Source organism: Maylandia zebra, linkage group LG8, assembly GCF_041146795.1.
Source record: "Maylandia zebra isolate NMK-2024a linkage group LG8, Mzebra_GT3a, whole genome shotgun sequence".
In the NCBI taxonomy this organism is placed as follows: Eukaryota; Metazoa; Chordata; class Actinopteri; order Cichliformes; family Cichlidae; genus Maylandia; species Maylandia zebra.
The window spans coordinates 19,613,672-19,631,668 of NC_135174.1; the positions used below are offsets into that span (position 1 = coordinate 19,613,672).

Sequence of the window (17,997 nt, forward strand, 5' to 3'; positions counted from 1 at the left end):
AGGCAGTCTAGCACAGGACTGCAGACATGTGACCAGATGTCTCACACAACCGCTGTTACTGTACTGAAACACTAACAGTGAGCTCTTAGATAGGTCCCGCCAGTGTACTACCATCTAAACATGTTTGAACAGGTTTTCTCAGTTTATGCAGTTTGGATACATACTGTGAAGATATAGCAGGTGTTTGTAAATCTATAGATAACTGTGACTTTTGATTTACAGTCTGCTGTCAAGAGGGCGCAGTGACATCAATACTGTAGCGGGAGTTTGTCTGAGGCCTTGCTGAGGACACCAAAATATCTCTCCACTTCTTCTGCCCCCCTTCCACTGACAGTGATACACGGCATTACAGCTGTCTAAATATTACTTCTTTTTTCCCCTCTTCATCTTGCTCCTCTCTTGCCTTTTCTGTCCCTGTGTGAGCTCGCAGACTTTGACCAGGATGAGTTTAGGAGGGACAAATGTTCAACTGGCGCAACTGTGGATGTCCACATTTGGGGCACCGTTGTCTGTCCGGCGTTCAGCTATAACCAGCCACACACCTGTGGTGTTACTAATCTTGCAGCTAACCATGATTTAATTACTCCCAAAAATAATGTTTTTACAAGGCAGTACCAACGTGTCAGTATATCAGCTTTTAATGCAGTTTATATAAGAAGCCACACTAACGCTAATCTCATAAAAGGACAAACAGAGCCATTGAAAGTCCTCTGCTCTTTACTTCATTAGTGGCTCAGCTTGCTCTCCTTATGCAAAGAGTCCCCAGGTGCATGAATGTTTCATGGCCACCCTTGCTGCCTGCTTCCCTCTGCTCAGATTCAGTCTTTCCTCCCTCCTCCCTGAGGAAGCTCAAACTCCACTGTCAATTGCACTCACTTACACTCTGCTATCGTCATCAGCAGCCAGGGGGAGAGGCGGCACATAAGACAGCTGTTTTGCCTTGATGACTCAATCATCCCCTTTAGTGGGATTAGCATCAGTATCATCATCCTTATCATAGCCTTTGATCCCAAAATTACCAAACAAGTCTGAAATTGATGACAATCAGCCTGTCAGACGTAAATTCACAAGTTGTCAAAAAGATCGGACTTCGCTGTATAACACTCAGTCATGCCAGATGCTACATTATACATTTGAAGTATGAAACGTATCAAGTATGAAGCTACTTTAAGGCATTTCACACTTTAATGTGACAAAGTTGTGTTTGTCGTAAATCTATAAATATTAAGATATCAGCTCTAGATCATTACTATTTATGGCCCATCCAACATAAGACTAGTGCCAGCAGAGAACCAGTTGCTAAGTAGTAAACAAGAAATGTGTGTCTAACCACACCTCTGAAGCATTTCATTGGATCACATAAATAACAATTAACTTTTTAGAGGTATTAGTAGATGTATTTTCAACTTCTAAAGAGGCACGCTAGGCGTTTTGCATTCTTTTCAGTTGTTATGCTAAGCTTAGACAGTTGCCTCTAGATCTTTCTATAACACATCCATGAGAGTCTCCTGGATTGAGTCTTTCTCCAGACAAGAGGACACTATTCCTTTAAATCTGTAGCTCATTTTTCTGGCCACTTTTTGCACTTTTATGGATTATGTTTACGTTTAAAGGTTAAAAACTTTTCCTTTTGTACAAACGCAGGTGTTAAGGAGCAACATCATTATTCATTCAGAGCTGTTTGTGGCCACCTGATAAGTGCAAGATCAAAATCCATGTTAGCTCTGTTTTTGGTCTTCACCATCTTCTGTCGGTTTATTTGACTATCCAGACATTTGAAGACATTTGAAGACAGTCTGTTTTTAGGTGAACAGCTCCTTGCAACAGCAAAAGGTCAACTGTGAGAATGAGTGAAAATGAGAGCGTGAATCAGACAACTAAGGTGTCGGTCACATAGTCATTAGGGACTGGGAAAAATGTGTATTTCCTATCTGGTTGGTGGTTACTGGGGGTAGCTCGCAGTCAACAGGTGAAATTATTTGACTATGATGCACCCAAAACCTGCTTGTGATTGTGAGCGGTTGCTAGCAGATTGCTGCAGTTACCCATAGTTCACCTAAAAGACTGACTTGTCTGCAAGCAATCACCATTTAGTCTCCGAGCTATAAAGAAACCAGAACTCGAAATGGAGAATTTTGTCTTTAAAATACAAGATTTTTCTTACAACTGCAACTGACACATTGCTTAAGGTGCAACTTTAATTCTGAAGTACAATCCTCGCCTTTACCAGTTTACATTGCACTCTTCACAGATCTACTACAGCTTGGCGAGCAGTTTTCCAGTGTTATGCAAACAGATCGCAATCTTCCCATGCAAACTACTGGTGACCGCGGCAACCAGCTAGCAACCAAAAACAACTGCAAAGTGGTATTTATTGCAGCGTCGTATACCTCTCTGCAACAAATTTTACGCCAGTGACCGCCTGCAACCTCCAGCAATGACTAATCAACTAGTAACAGAATACACACTTTTCCCTTGCTATCAGCGGGGCACTGAGCAATCTCTAGGCCCACGCAATTAGGGCTTTAGCGGTCGATTTAGCACAGATACCAGTGATTTCCAGATGCACAGACTGATCTCTAGACCTGTGTGACTGGGGCCTATACAGTGCAATGAAACTCTGAACTGCTCTGTAAAGTCGACAAATATATCCGTACCTTATTATCAAATTACTGAGGGGCATCACTACGATCGCACTACAACCTCTATCACGCTATTACTTTGTTTTCCGATGACCGTTTCAAATATTGCATGAATTACGGCCACTTGATGTAACTTGATGAATTTTAACTACAGCACATAGGTTCAGGGCTCATATTTGTCATCTTGCTGTGAATAGATTTTTAAAACGGGTAATCTGAATGGCAGTCAGATCAGCTGATGTGCTAATTCAAGGCCCTGCAGTGGTGCCAGTATAATCATTTCATTAGCTTTACACAGACACTTTATAAATGGAACAGTTAAGCTGTGTGGAGCTTTAGCTTGTTGGGTCTTGGTCATATTTTACAACAAAAATGTACTAATTTGATGAGGCCCTAGTAAAGCTTTCTAACAAAGAGGAATTCAATAATACAGTAGCGTGAGGCTATAGAAAGGTTAATGTGGTCCTATTTCGAGGCAGACCATTCACAAGCCAGCAACATGTCAATGCCAAGTGTTCTTAAACATATTACAGCATGTCATTAATTAATTTGTTGGCTCGTGAAGCGTGGCTTATTCAGGCTATTCATCATGAGCAGGAAATTGACAAGTTCTCCGTGGATGGCATGTCAAAGGGATATCAGCTTCAATTTTGCAGCAGTGGAAGCAAGCACTACTTCATTTGTTTAATATTATCTGCTTTTCTTTGTTTGAGCAGAGTCGGGTTGATAGCTTATACAAAGACAGATGAGATGTAGAGGACGATTCGGCAGGGTCACAGAGCAGTGGGGAGGTGCGTCTCAAAGCCAAGTGTTGGTTAACAGCTTCCTCCTGATGTACGTTGACTCAAGCAAGCTGTGGAGAACATCTGTCCCGAGTACACAGATACTTTGTACCGCCACAGTCGACCTGTCAATCACACACGGTCAGGCAGTCACTGACATGCTACCAGTGGTTGTGACCACCTCTGAGGATACATGCACGTATAAGCTGACACATCTACATTTGCATGTGTCTCTGAGAAAGGGGATATGAAGCTACATCTATTTTTAGTACAGTACACTGAGCTCTGCCTCTGTTACGCTGGTCTGTTCCTAGGACAGGCAGCTAGGTCATCTGCAGCAACAGAGAGCGCCGGGATGGAGAGATCTGGCCGTACTATCTGACCCCAGCACTCCAGCTCCTACATCAGTGGGAGACACTTACAAGATTCCTGGGCGGCCGTTGGGGGAGGCTATCTGGAAAGAAGAGATGCTTTCTTGACGGATGCTGTGCTCATCCACCTCTTTTTCTCTCCAATGACTAATGGGCTAATAAGTCAGCTGTCACACTGGCATGCTATCTTACAATTTCTCCTGGGAATACCACCCCACCGCAGTCTCAGCCTGAAAAAGGGATTTGTCCAACATTTCCAACCTTCATTTTAACTAAAAAAGAATACAACAAAAAAATTCAAATGAGCATTCAAATTCAAAGTCCAAAAGATAAGATGATAGAGAGATCTTAAGCACACTGCAAGAATGAAACCTCGAGTGCTATCTTGTCGTGCCAAGTTACTCAGCCGGTACCGTACAGGAAAATAATCTATGCACTCATCTGAACAATGCACCTTTGAGTCAACAGTCATCTTGACACAAAGCTTTAAGTGCAAAATCCTTGGATAACTGTTCACCGACAACAAATGTTGTTCAAATAATTCCACAAGGTTTCTCAGCGAGATCAAGTAATGTTTGTTGTAGCCGCTTTCACACAAGTCGTGTCATTATAAACCAGTCAAATACGATCCAGCATTCCCCCGACTGCTTTTGGACATTCCAATCCCACTGCTGGTAATAAGCAGAGTAAGATTTTTAGAGAACTGGGATTTTATTCAGAGAAGCTTGCGTTGAAACAGAATTTCATTAAGGGGACCTGTCTCTTGAATTCTGCAGAGAGCAAAATAGTTTTGCACTAAACTCTTGGTACTGATGGTTTAGATAAGTACGGCAAATATTCACTCTCCATGGTTACTGCACTGGAAATATCTTGTCATGTCACATCATGTAAGTTTGCTTCTGTTATCTAGAGGAATAAAATGCAATTACAGACAGCAAAATGGCCCCATAAAGCAAGGTAGTGCACCGTTTACATCGAGCTTAGATTGTTGTAACCAAGCAGACAGTGACGGACAGTTTAAATTGTACTATAACAAGCGCTTATTCACGTTTTCCACTATACTCCTATGTTTTCTTTCTAATTAAGCTTGGTGCTTTTCCCTAAAAGATTATCATCAAAAAAAGATTACACATGATCTTCATTTCTGGGCCATTTTAACTCGCGCTGACTTTGGGAAGTCTGTTGTGTATAACCCTGCATTCAAAGACAATCTCTGTATTTTTTGTTGTTTTTGTTTTAACATAGCAAACACTAGTAGAAATGTAGATTCTACTTTATACTAGCTAGCTTTTAGCATGTAGGGTATATAGGCTACAACAGCCTCATCACACTAATCAGTTTAACAGCTACTCATTCAGACCTGTGGGTATTTGGGATGAACAATAAATCCTGACCGCTCTGCCACGTGACTGGTTAATACAGTACTTCCACTTGACTTAACACCAGCCAGGGGAACAAGGGAGTTGTGATTGGGCCTGGATGTGAAATGGTTGCAAAGCATTAATTTGGCCACGGCCTGTTTTATCAAAATGCCTCTCTGTTGTTATAGTCAACAAAAATCTCTTCAGGATAAGAGTTCACTCGAATAAGTGATGATTATCCTTCTAATAGGCTTGAATATTTTCAAACCTGAAGTTAAGTGGCAGGCTCTGCTCCCTTTGTTTGCCTGAGCAGGGGGAGGTGGACATGTGTGCAGAGGCAGGGGCTCTGAGGCCAGGCCCTCTATCCTTCCTGTTCAGTTACCAGAGGCCTCTCACTTATCAGTTCCAGATCTAACAAGAACAGAGAGAAAGTCAGACCACTGACAGGAAGGAGATTTTTTTCCCCCTCCCCCTTTTTCCTTTAGCGAAGTTAACAGAATGTCTGCACCTTCGGATTTCGCAGAGGAAAGCAATTACTCATTAGAGCTTACACTGGCAGTACAGAGAAAAAGACCAACCTGGCAACCTTTAGATATCAACCCGGTGAAATGAAAGCGGGTGCCTAGTCTGCTTTGTAGAGAAAGACCTAGTCGATTAATCAATTAGTAAAACAGAATGCACCCAGCCAAGAATTTTTACACTGGTTTATGCAGCAAAAATTGCCAGACAGAAGCACCAGCTCCTCCTCGCTGAATAAGGTTTGGTTTGATACTGTTTTCAGACAAGAAATCTGAATATATCCCCTTAAGCTTTTACTTTTTTGTGATGGTCTACAGACTAAAGAAATGGCTGTAAAACAACTTTGATTTAGTAAATAAGGAGTTATGCTGTAAAAACTACTAGCTGCAACCCAACAAGATTTACTCCCAGCTGATTTATGTGGCTATCAGCCACTATTTACACTCCTCTGTTTGAGACTGTTGCTATTTCTCATGGCTGTAGCCATATCATCAACCTCCCTCCACTCCATCGCTCCACAAAGGCACTGTGAGAGGGGAAAAGTCTGTCACTGAAAATGAGAGAGAACTGACTTTGAGGCACTTGTGTCATGTCCCCGTTCATGTCACATCCCCCTTCGTTTCACTTGCTATCACCGTCTACCTCGTCTGACATTTCCACAATAATCACTTTGGTTTATCCCACTCAGCTGTGTGGCAGGCAGATGCTTGTCACAGCACCGTATTTCTCAGCATTCACACTGCTCTAATCAAGATTAACTACTCTTATCTATTCAGTGTGTGCGTGTGTGTCCTGGATGCCCCAATTCCTAATCCATAGCTGCATTGTATAATACAGTGGACAAACCAATTACATTCGCTTTCCACAACATAATTCTCCCCCTTCAGCGGGATGTACACTGAGCTCCATATTGCATAAGGATGAGCTGGTGGCTCGCCGATGAAGAGGATAGTTGTGACCTTCTGCATGTGTGTGTGCGTGCCTGTGCTCGGACTGCATATGGAACATAAGCACTTTGTTACACAGAGCCTCCCAGGAGCTCCTGATGAAATCAACATGTTCTGTGAGAGGAGAGCTGATGTTGGCCACACACAAACTGCTGCCATCACATGTTTACTAAAGACCCTCGAGTACAGCGGAGGACAGCGCATGCCAGTGCAAACAAAGCCGTGGTCTTTATATCACTGTAGTGACAAGGGAGGCAGATATCGGTTTCCAGTAACGAGATTTGTTTGATTCCTGCTTTGATACATATTTTCACACAAAGCAGCATCTGAGCTAAATAGGGAGTTCCCAGCAAAGACCGTTGAATTTTAGGATTTTAAAAATAATGTGGACACATATAGTTGTGCGCTCGGCTTTCAAACTTCACGAGGTGTACATTTTTATCACCTATGTTTATAGGAAACAAAGTAAATGAAATCATACAATAATAATGCGAGTCAGTCAGAACACCTCTCCCAGATGTTCTATTTTATGTTCTATCTGTTGCAGTGTTTACTCCTGTTTCCTGAACACCACATCAAAAAAGAGATATTGACATTCTCTGACCTTGCTAGCCTGTTAACTCTGTGTAAGCAAGCTTCATTTTTGCAACACATTTTTCCAAAATGGGAGCTTTCACCTGCTCCCTTATATCCCAGGATGTGAAGTGGATTTTACACCAGATGCCCTCCCTGACGCAACCCTCCCTGTTTAAGACCAGCACTAGGAGTACACTTGTGAGCCCCTGAGGCTTGATTTGCGCCTCCTCCAGGGATCTCTTACATAACCATAAAGCCCCTAACAAAGTTTAAAAGTCAGTGTTTTCCAAAATATTTGACTATATACTATTTGCTTACAAATCAACAGAAATGCATAGATACAAATGTGGACAGTGCAACTGAGCAATTAACCCGCGTTAGCTTCCCCCATTAAGGATTCTCTGATTCGCTCAACACAGGCGATCTCTTTTGACTTTCACACAGTTTAGCCAATTTAAATGGTAACTGTAAGCACACCATCAGGATGTAGAAGGTTAATTTAAAACTTCAAGTGGCAAACAAATGCAGCCTAAAAAGAAGGCTGGGAACAACTTTAATGAGCGCATTTGTGTAATGATAACATGCAGCAGCGAGCTCTTTGCAGAGCGCTCACACTTCCTGCTGTGGCGCAGATTTAAATCTGAGCTTGGCTATGTAAACCTCCGCCATATATGTTTCAGAAAAATAAATTACTCACCTGTGTTATTTTCAATCCTTGACTCTTCACCACTAAGGACCCCCCCCACCCATTCACACACCAGGAGGAGAAACACTCCAGTGTCTCAATTCTTCTGCCCCTGAGAAAAATCAGAGAAAGAAAATACATCAGGCGTCGCAGTATTATTTACCAATCTCCGAACACTGAATTATTACATTTGCATTATTCTCCTGAAACTCAATCTCATTCAGTGATTTCACTTCTCACAGATTCCTATGGGCTTTGAGTGGCTTCCATCTGCGCCTCGCTTAACGTGATACACTTCTTCCCAGCACGGATAAGCTCCTTCACGCTCCCGTGCCCACAAAGGACAAATCAAAAGAGCAGCCGACACTTCACACGACCAGCATGGCATCATAAACATCCACCACACGGTAAGTTCACTGCCGTGGCGCATTCACAATTCACTCCCAATTGACAGATAAGCCTATTAGGACGGTCCTTTACTATAGCTTGGCACCCAGTCTGGCAGGCAGAACTCCTGCATATACCCAGTGATATGCAGACCCTTAAAAAAATGACCATATTTTCTTTAAGGGTGACTGGTGAAGTACAAAACCTATAAATCAGTTAGGGAAGAAAGTAACCAGCAGCTAATTTTAAACCAAAATATATATAAACATACTGCTTATCATGTAGGGTCCACACAGTTCAGAATCACGTCTTTTGTTTGTTCGCACAATTAAGTTTAGAAGCTTTAGTTCCCTTTGTGAATTCATCATGATAAGGTGTCCAACTACTGGGATTCAGCAAACACTGATGTCAGTGCTCAGACAAACGGATGACCTCAGCAGTTTGTTGTCCCACAAACTCTCAAATGCGAAGACAAATTGTAGATGTTTAAGCCTGTCATTCAGATCTTGAGAGAGGGCCATGAGAGGGTGCAGAGTGCAACTTAAGTTCCCTGCTTTAAATGAAGGGCCACATCAAGGTAGTACTTGTAAATAGTCATCTCTTAAGGTAGTAGTTTCTCAGTTTGTTCAGAGAGATGAGGCTCAGTCAGGTCCAAAGAAAAAATAAGTTTTTGTCACTCTTAAAATGTTGAAGTATAAAATTCCAAGGAGCTGAATGAGTTATAGAAGAAAAGAACAAATTTAATGGCGTTTTCATCAGGTGACACGTAGCATACTAGCCATTTCTGTTCCCAGGCAGGTTTTTAGTGAGCTCATGCTTTGGTTGACAGGACAAGGCTAATACCCAAAATCTAAAAACTGTCTAACCACAAAGTGTGTTTTAGCATTCAGCGAGAGAGGGTGGTCCCTTGTGTCTCGCACTTTTTTAATCCTATTTTTATGATTGGAAGATTTTTCAGGCGGCATTTCTCCCCTGTTGGAAGTGCCGCTCTCTGAAAAGAGAAAGTGGAGGAGCGCTGGGGGCTCAATGGGTCGGGAGAGAGGAGGAGGAGGAGGGTTTGACGCTGGGTGCCTCCTTTTTAAAGCCAGATTCTCCCCAGATACCTCTGTGCTATTCATCAACAGCTTTTCCAGGGCTGTGAAAAATCAATGTGCTCTGCACTGCAAACAGTTCATAATGACAGGGGATGGAGGGAAAAAAAGCTCAACTGCAAGAGAATTGATTTGTTTAAGTACAATAACACGGCTCTGCAGCGTGGTGAGGAGGAGGCTCGAGCACCCAGACAAAGACTGACTGGCAGTATGAAACCACAAGCAGTAATTGATAAACTGCTGGCAAAGTGCAAATACAGAAGCCTGTTATCTAATTAAAGGAGTTTTTCTCAAAATTACAACCTGACAGAGGAAAATACGTGATGACTAAATGTCTTTTCTAAGATGGGTAAACACGAATAAAGAGCATAATAAGATTACTCAAAATGTGAAAAACAGAAGATATTCTCAAATGAGATGGCGTATCCAGAGGAATTCAGAGATTTTTTCGTCAGAGTTGATGAATATTTTCGAGGTCAAATTAATATCAGTAACTTAAAAATGTTTGCTTTTATTCTAACAAATACCCCCAAACGTGTCCTTGAACCGACTTGCAACTTAAAAACAAATAATTTGTACTTTCAGCACTGAGTAAGTAAAGTCACTTCAAAGGGCACACGAGGATGGTTTGATGGTACACAAAGCCGAGTCATCACAATGTTTCAGGATGACATTAGGCTTCTCCAAGGGAAAGGGGGAAAAAATCACAAGGTGAGGTTTTCGTCCTGATGCTGCAAAAGCCAGAAGCCTGGAGTAAATTGTGTCAAGACAGGCCAGCACAATAAAACATTTCTCCCTGCTGCTTTTTAAGCTGGCCACAGAGGTGCATTTATCATTGTTATTATTCCTTCAGAGAGGGCCTCCCAGGTTTAATTGGGTCCTCATGGAGTCAAAATCCCCACTGTTGCTGAAGCCACTGGAGCTGGACAAACTTATTCCTCCCAAGTCAGCAGCGGGTTTTACTGGCTGCGTCAATGAACAGTCATTCAGTGCAAAATGGCCATGAAACCCGCTGGCGAGCCAGAAGGGCAGTGGGCTCTCGGTGCCACCCGCTAAGCCTCGACAATGGCATGAGAGGGACACCTGGAGAGAAGCACTCACCTGGCTCTGCTCTCAGCGCTGTGGGGAAAGCTCTCGAGAGCCATAGGGTATCCGTCTATCCAGCCAGTTCTCCGGGGCCATTATTCCCAGTGAGCTGCATTTGCATTTTAACTCGTAACTACAGCCGGATTTAAATGCATATGGATATGAAAGCATGCGAACAAATGGAGGAGGAAAAGGATTAAAGAGATTTTTAGGTCTTAATAAAACAATTAGTGAAAATGATAAGCAGCTCAAAAACATAAACACAGAGAGTTGCTTTAGCATTAAAAGTGATGAATATGCTGAGTGTAATTAATTATGCCATGGGTGAGCCTTCTTTAAAATCCACAGTATATTTAGCACCCGTTTCCCTTTTTTTAATCACTTCCCTTCTGACAAATATGTACAGTGACTGGAAACTAAAATTCTTAAAAAGGAGATAAAAACAGTTTTAATCAACTATATTCTTAATAAATACCAGCTTTGAAACGTTTGAACTCCCATTCACCTCCCTTACTTCTACTTAGTGTTACCTTGGCACATGAATCACCATTCCTGCTTTAGACCACTTCCTGTTGTTGATATAGTCAAGACATGCAAGATCAATCAAGATATGCATCTCCTCTTTTCACAAGCTTTCTAAAAAAGGCACTTCAAGTCAAAGGAGAAACAGACAGTAACAGACTACTTGTTTGCAACGATTTTCATAATCGAAGCTAATAAAAACTATAAAAAATGAAGCACGGGAAACACAGAGGCAATCGCCTCACTTTGCAGCACAGTGAGTTTGTTTACGTATACACCAATATTGTAATTAGAGACAAATTAATTGAGGTTTCTGCCAGCTGTCATGTGATAGCATAATTATGTTATTTTTTTGTGGAATTAAGGTTAAAAGTCAATATAATTCTTTCATATAAACCACAGTAGGGTAACAAATGAAGACTAATTAAATTATAAATTGATTGGTTTAAATGACTATTTCTGTAAATAGATCTGATAGCAAATTTTAGTGCAAATACTACAATTCAAGTAATATTTAAAAGGCAGTTTTATGGATTTTAGAACAAAAAACCAAAACAAACAAAAACACATGGTCACTAATTAATGACACGTAGTTGTAGAGACCAGAAACAATTTCCAGCTTTATTCGCCTCACATATGTCCAGTTATTTGTGGTCCACTTCATGAATAACAACATGCTCACAGTGTTGCTGGCAAATAGTCATATGCATACTCACAGCCACATGCTAATATAGCATTACCAAGGAAGCTCTTCAGTGTGCATGAAGACACAAAGTTTACCCATGTTTGCAAGGGAAGCACCATGAAAACATAACAGCAAAACCTAATCTGGTACTTAAATTGCCCTCACCCAGAGGAAAATGCCCATTTTACAGAAGCTAAGTCATTAAAGCTAAAGCTAGCCAGAGCTCAAAGCCAGACACAAGCCAGCAGCCTCGGTGTGAGCAAATTTTTACTACGGAGAAAACAGAAACCAAACTCCACGAAAACTGATGCTGCTTCACAAATTACAACCTTAGCAACAAACCAAGTTGCTTATTAACATCTATGTGTGGTGGCTACTGATTTTTTCACTAGCATTAGCTAACATCTGCGTTACAGTAATCAGAAGATTTAATGGTTTATCCAGTTTTATCCAGTCGAGCTGGCCAACCAAGCACCCGCAAAAATGGCTGACACCCTAGCGTCATCTCTCCAGAATTGTTGACATGTTTCCTGATTACAATAAAAGAATTAAATGCATCTGTGATTTTTTTTTTCAATGACAGACACATACGGTACACAGACTGTTATTAGCATAGCCTGTTTTGTTTTTGTTATATTAAATTCAGTCCAGTTTATTTCATAGTTAACATCAAATTTTTGCCCTCAGTGACAGTATTATGAACCCAAGGATGCAACTTCTTGAGCGTGAACTCATTTTGCTTTTGTAAGAAAAGAAGTGAGCTTGAAACCTTAGGATCAAGAGTTTGACCATTAAAAGTTGTTTTTCTTCCCCCTGATTGAGATTTCTTTTGTGCTTATTTCCTTTTATTCTAGTCCATAAAGTGTTCCTTGATGTCCTTGAATATGATGTTCAGACAATCTTCTGTAAGTACCTTAAATGTACGTGGAGGTAAAGCTCATGATGCTGGTTTAGCTTTCATTTTGGAACCCTGACTACACACTGAAGAACAGAGACAATTATTAAGTGTCAAAATACTTGCAGGGATGGGAATGCGGTTGAAAATATGCTTCGTTTTGGAGAGCAAATCTGACTCTAAGTTGGCTATTACCCATCTATCGTTAACTAACAGCTACCTTCCTAAACTAGCAAAACAATGTCTTGCATGGATAAAGCAGTCCACCCAAATATGTTAAGAAATTAGCTTCCAGGTTTCAACCAGGAACAGTCTGGTGTATCTCTCATCGCTAATATAACTGAGGCTGTTCTAGGTGTTACACAGAGAACTCTGTGTAAATTAATAAATTATAAATGTTTTGAGTTAATACATTTTGAATCATTGTACTCAGTGTAAGTTAGAAAATACTGTATAAACAACATAAAGCTCTTCTCAAGAATGAATTTAATCTGTCAATTTATCCTACAGGTTATATTGTAGATACAGTATACACACTGTAGCTTAGTGCCTAATGGAGGATTAATTGGACACTATCCCAACACACATAATGCTTCCCTCAGAGGACATCCATACAGAGTGAAGGCACAAAGAGTCACACCATTTTTTAGAGGTGAAAAGCCATCAACATGAAGCATGTTGATGCACTGAATGAATGCCGTAGAGATGATTACAGGTTTAGAGATAATGGTTTTTACCATGATACATTTACAGGGCATGAGACGCCTGCTCAGTGAGCTCCCCGATCTTCACTCTCTGCTGATTAACACAAATGCTGGTGCCTACTTAACCACCATTGCTGCAATTACATGGAACCTCTCTCTTTCTCTCTCTCTCTCTCTCTCTCTCTCTCTCTCTCTCTCACACACACACACACACGCGTATCCACAACACACACCCTTGTGCAAAAAGGTGCAGTTGTATATATACTGCGTGCTACCAGATCAGGATCACAGCAACTACCAATTATGTGTCTTATTTATGCAAATTCAGGTAATTTACTTCCTGCTGTGCATAACTTCCCAATGTGTTTGCCCTCTAGCATCAATTGTCTGTATTGCTAGATCACCTAAACAAGTGAAACAATTGAAGTCGCCCCCCCTCCAAAAAAAGCTGATCTTCCAAATGAGAATAATTTAAAGGTTAATTTAGAGGTTTATTATAAGGGATTGTAATGTCTATCGCTTAAGAACCTTGATTCAGTCAATTAAATGTCTGCTGAGATCAGGGAAAGGCAACAGTCTCAATCTCAGTCACTAAAACAAAGCACTTCCAAAGTGTTCAGCAATGAGCGCTCCTCACACAGAGAAACTATGAACAAGTGGGTCACAGGGAAAAGTTAAACGGTTGCAAAGTAGACAATGGCACGTGTTTGATCAAATGTGGTCTTTATTGTGTGTTTACTGAAGCTGTAAATGGTTATTTCACTCAGTGCATCAGAAGTGGTGCCCAAATCAAGAAAAGACCCGTTTATGAAAGCCGATTGTCACTTTAACAGACTGTTTTTCTATTTCCAAAGAGTGAGACGATGCTCATGAGTCCTGCATGAATTGATGGCTTCAATACTGTTTTTCCTCCTACTCCTCTCTCTATACTATATCTTGTTTCAAAGGCGAGAGCAGCCCAAGAGGGTGCTTGTGTTTTTCTTCCTTTGTTTCCAGTCTTTCTGTATCAGAGTGAGAAGGTGGTAGCAACTCCCACAAGGGAGATAGAGCTGGAGTTGTAGACTGCTGGCAGAGCGCTAAAGCAAAGAAATGCTGCACCGTCTGACCAGCGACATAAAAACAATGCCCCTCCTGCTTCCTTTACCTTGTCCTGCTTCATCTGCAAAGCAAACCTGCAGCCATAGATTCTTCCTTGGTCACCTGGCTGTTCTTACTGTTTCACCAGCCTGTGAAGGGTTTACCAGAGGTGAAAGACTTCATAATGTGATAAAGACAAGCAAGGCAGAGAAAAAGAAGGAGATCCTTTAGCCAGCAGCAAATTAGAGGTGGATGTGACAAGCCCTTATGTGTGACAAGAAAGAACCTGTATTTGCATTTTTAGCCCTCATTCTTCATCTCGTTCCCTCATCTTTGCTTCCTCCGTCTCATAATAAGGAAAAAGCAATGTGTGAGGGGGCGGGGGGGCATATACACAGAGGAATCCAGGGAGGAAAAAGAGAGCACATTACTATTGGGAGGGGAAAATGATTAAAGGGTAAGATGAACACAATCTGCTGGTTCCAGAGGAAAAGGGAAGGAATTTCCAGAACCAATAAGCAAAGCATCACAAGTAGACCTGCCTTCATGTTATTCAACCATGACCGTGCTGGCCAAAGCACATTTTCTACATCCGACTTTTTGCACTAGCATGTATGTTTCATACACAGCCAACCATTAGAAGTCCTTGAATATTGATTTTTTTGTAAGGCACTGCTATCTTCCAATTATTGAAAATATTACAGATTTGATACAGAATTGCACATGTGGGCTTCTGATTGTTGCAGTTAACCAGGTCTAACAGTGTTACGATGACTCGGTTGCAAAGGCCTCTCGAGGCGAAATGGGCTAAGAGAAAGAGAAGGAAAAACAGCAACATCAATAATGAAGTGAAGGAGACGGGAGGAAGAAAACAAAGCCGTTCATAACAAATGAGAAAACAGGCAGAGCGTCTCATTGCGAGAACGCTAACGACAATCAATTAGCAATTCCTCATGATCTTGGGTGCGTCGGAGTATAAGGTGTCTTAATGAGTCCCATTTCCATTAGCTGCTCGACTCGAGAGGCATAAGGAGGAGGCTGCTTCCACCAGCTCCTCCATCTCAATGCCTAATGACTGCGAGAGTGGATTACTCCATCAATTCCTTGCTTCTCTTTGTTTATCCCCAGCGTAAATAATGGTCAACCATTACAATGCATTAAGCGGGCCACTCTACACAGAGCAAATGAGAGCGAGAAAGAGGAGCACAAGTGCTCCAGCAGCATCCTTCAGTGATCTCCAGGAAATCGGCTAATACCAGGCATGCCATGTGGCGGCAGGGCGGGGGTCGGGGTTGTGGGATGCGGCATCTGATGCTTGTTGAATATTTGGCTGGTGTTTACTGGGCGTTATGTTTAAAGAAAAGCATCAAAAAGGTAAGAACAGAGCACAGAGTGAGCCATATTACCCTAAAAGATTAGTTCAATAAAACCACAACCCACGCAGAAAATAACCCGATAGGCTATCTGTGCAAGCTGCTCATTACAACCCATAGCTACATTTTTAATCCCTGGTCAATCCCCAAAGCTCTTGTGGCTGCAGGTTGTGATGCTATTACAGAGGTAAAAAGTCTGTGAGAGTGGGATACTGGGGTGTGGGACCTGAGATGCTATGTGCACCTATCTGTTTTTGCACTTTCATAAAACAAAAATCAGTTGAAAACAGGCCGAATTATCTATTTTGATGCTCTGACTATCACAGCCTAAACTAGTTTTGCCTCCATTGTATTTTCTGACAGAATGACCCTTTAAAAAAAGTTACCCGTTTAACTCTTTGGATGATTCATAAATATCTTAGATATAATCTGTACTTTTTATGTCAGTTTGCTCTGATTCGAATCTTACACAATCAACACCACACAGAGTACTGTTCGAGTAATACGACCCAAATAATCTCTCCTCCTTGTTGCAACGCCTTCACCCCGGATTGTATCGATCAATATTTCACCCAAGGCCCCGTCCCTCCATTTCTATTTCGCTCTCTTACTCTCGTTTCCCCTCGTGTCATAGCACCGGACAGGATAAAAATTAAACGCATCAGCAGAAAAACACACAAGTGGAAATGATAGCGCTGCTCAGGCCACTCGGGTCATGAATTCAGCTAACTGTGCTTATCACAGGCTCCAGCTATTAGTCTTAATAGCTGCTGTGACAAACCGCCTTGAGAGGAGATGGGTTCTGCTTCTCGGGGCTTACCACAGACAGGTGATTCTCATCTGTGGTCTCTTCATGTCACACAGCAGAGCGAACTGTCTGCCAGATTATTGTAGCAAAACATCAGAAGCAGGCGGTCTATTATATATACCAGAGCCATATGTTTTTTCCCATACTCAGCATCCATCAAGGACAAAGTAAGTATTCAATTAACTGATGATTTAAAGACCTCAAACAATTATACGAGGAAAGCCAGTGAATGTTCTTTGGATATGCCACATGCTTGTCCAGCAAAAGTCCAGCAGTTTATCTCAGTTCTTTAATAGTTTTACTGTCTTTTAGCTAATTGTTTTGGGTTTGTTTGTTGGAACATTTTGGTGTGCTCTTCCAGCAATAACACAGACATTTATTAATGCTCATCGCAGACTGCTGTCTGATCATTCAGCTGGAAAAGTTTCATAATATTTCTTTGCAGAAAATTGATAACCAGTCACTTTCACTTCTCAAGCCTGCAGCTTAAATAACTTCTCATTCATCACTACTGAACAAATACAGCTTGTATTACATTGCACTTTTCTTCCGGTGGAGAATCGACTACAGCTCTGCAGTATTTAAGGCAAACACAATCATTTATTTCTCCCTACGTGAGAATGCTCCTAGACTACGGCGTAAAAAGAAAACGTTGCTGGGGCCAAGAAACGTTAGTGGCATAAAGCCGTACAGAGAAAAATGATTTTTTTTCCCCTCTCAAATAAAGGTTACTTTCTGCAGCCCTTCAAGGAGCCGTGCTGTGCTGCCACACAGCCGGTGGATGGAGCGGCAAAGTAAAAGTGTTAAGCTAGGTGCCTTACAAAGTAAAAACCACATGAAAGCAGCGCATAGAATAACATAAGAAGTTGGCCCGCATCAACACCCCCGCAGAACAGAAAAACCATTGAACACACCAAAGTCCTGGGTGCCCTTTAACGTGAAGCCAGACATTGGCTGTTTCGAAAACAAATGTCAGGCAGTCTTTTCAGGCAGAGTCCTTTCCCACGAGCCACGGCTATCCTCCACTTCTTGACAAACGACCAAGCTTGTGTCTGGGACCATGTCAACAAGTTGCTTTGTTTAGACGGTAGGGATGGGGGACTACTTTGATGCACTTTGAAGCATGTCTTCCTTTACTGTCGAGACCTGGTTTTAGGTTTGGATTGGGAGAGAGGACACACTTGTGCCTCCACTCATGGGCAATACTCAGGCTAATGCTTTTGTCGCTGCGGTGCTTTGAGCCTAAATTAAATAAGAGTCTACAATTTCTCACATTTAAGGATGCTATATAAGCTGCAGACCACAAAGAGAGGTGGCAGAAGCTGTAGAGAACGGTTACCGCGACTAAGACGAGGCAGTATATTTAACAAATATGAGGTTCAGAAATGTGGGGCAGAATAGGGTGTATAGCTCCAGATTTGAGTGTAGAACAATGGAAGTATGTGCTGATTTCTGGCCTGAACAATGGCAGGATGACATGAAGCCT

At 41.7% G+C, this 17,997-nt stretch overlaps 1 protein-coding gene across 3 annotated transcripts in view; it reads right to left on the reverse strand.

Annotated features, from left to right (window-relative positions):
* LOC101485569 (zinc finger MIZ domain-containing protein 1) overlaps window positions 1-17,997 on the reverse strand; it is a 111,209-nt gene that overhangs the window by 75,326 nt on the left and 17,886 nt on the right. For all 3 annotated transcript variants that reach the window (XM_004561255.5, XM_004561256.5, XM_004561257.4), the window contains exon 2: window positions 7,896-7,995. The gene's annotated coding sequence lies outside the window, so the exon portion shown is untranslated. The remainder of the gene's footprint in view (window positions 1-7,895; window positions 7,996-17,997) is intronic.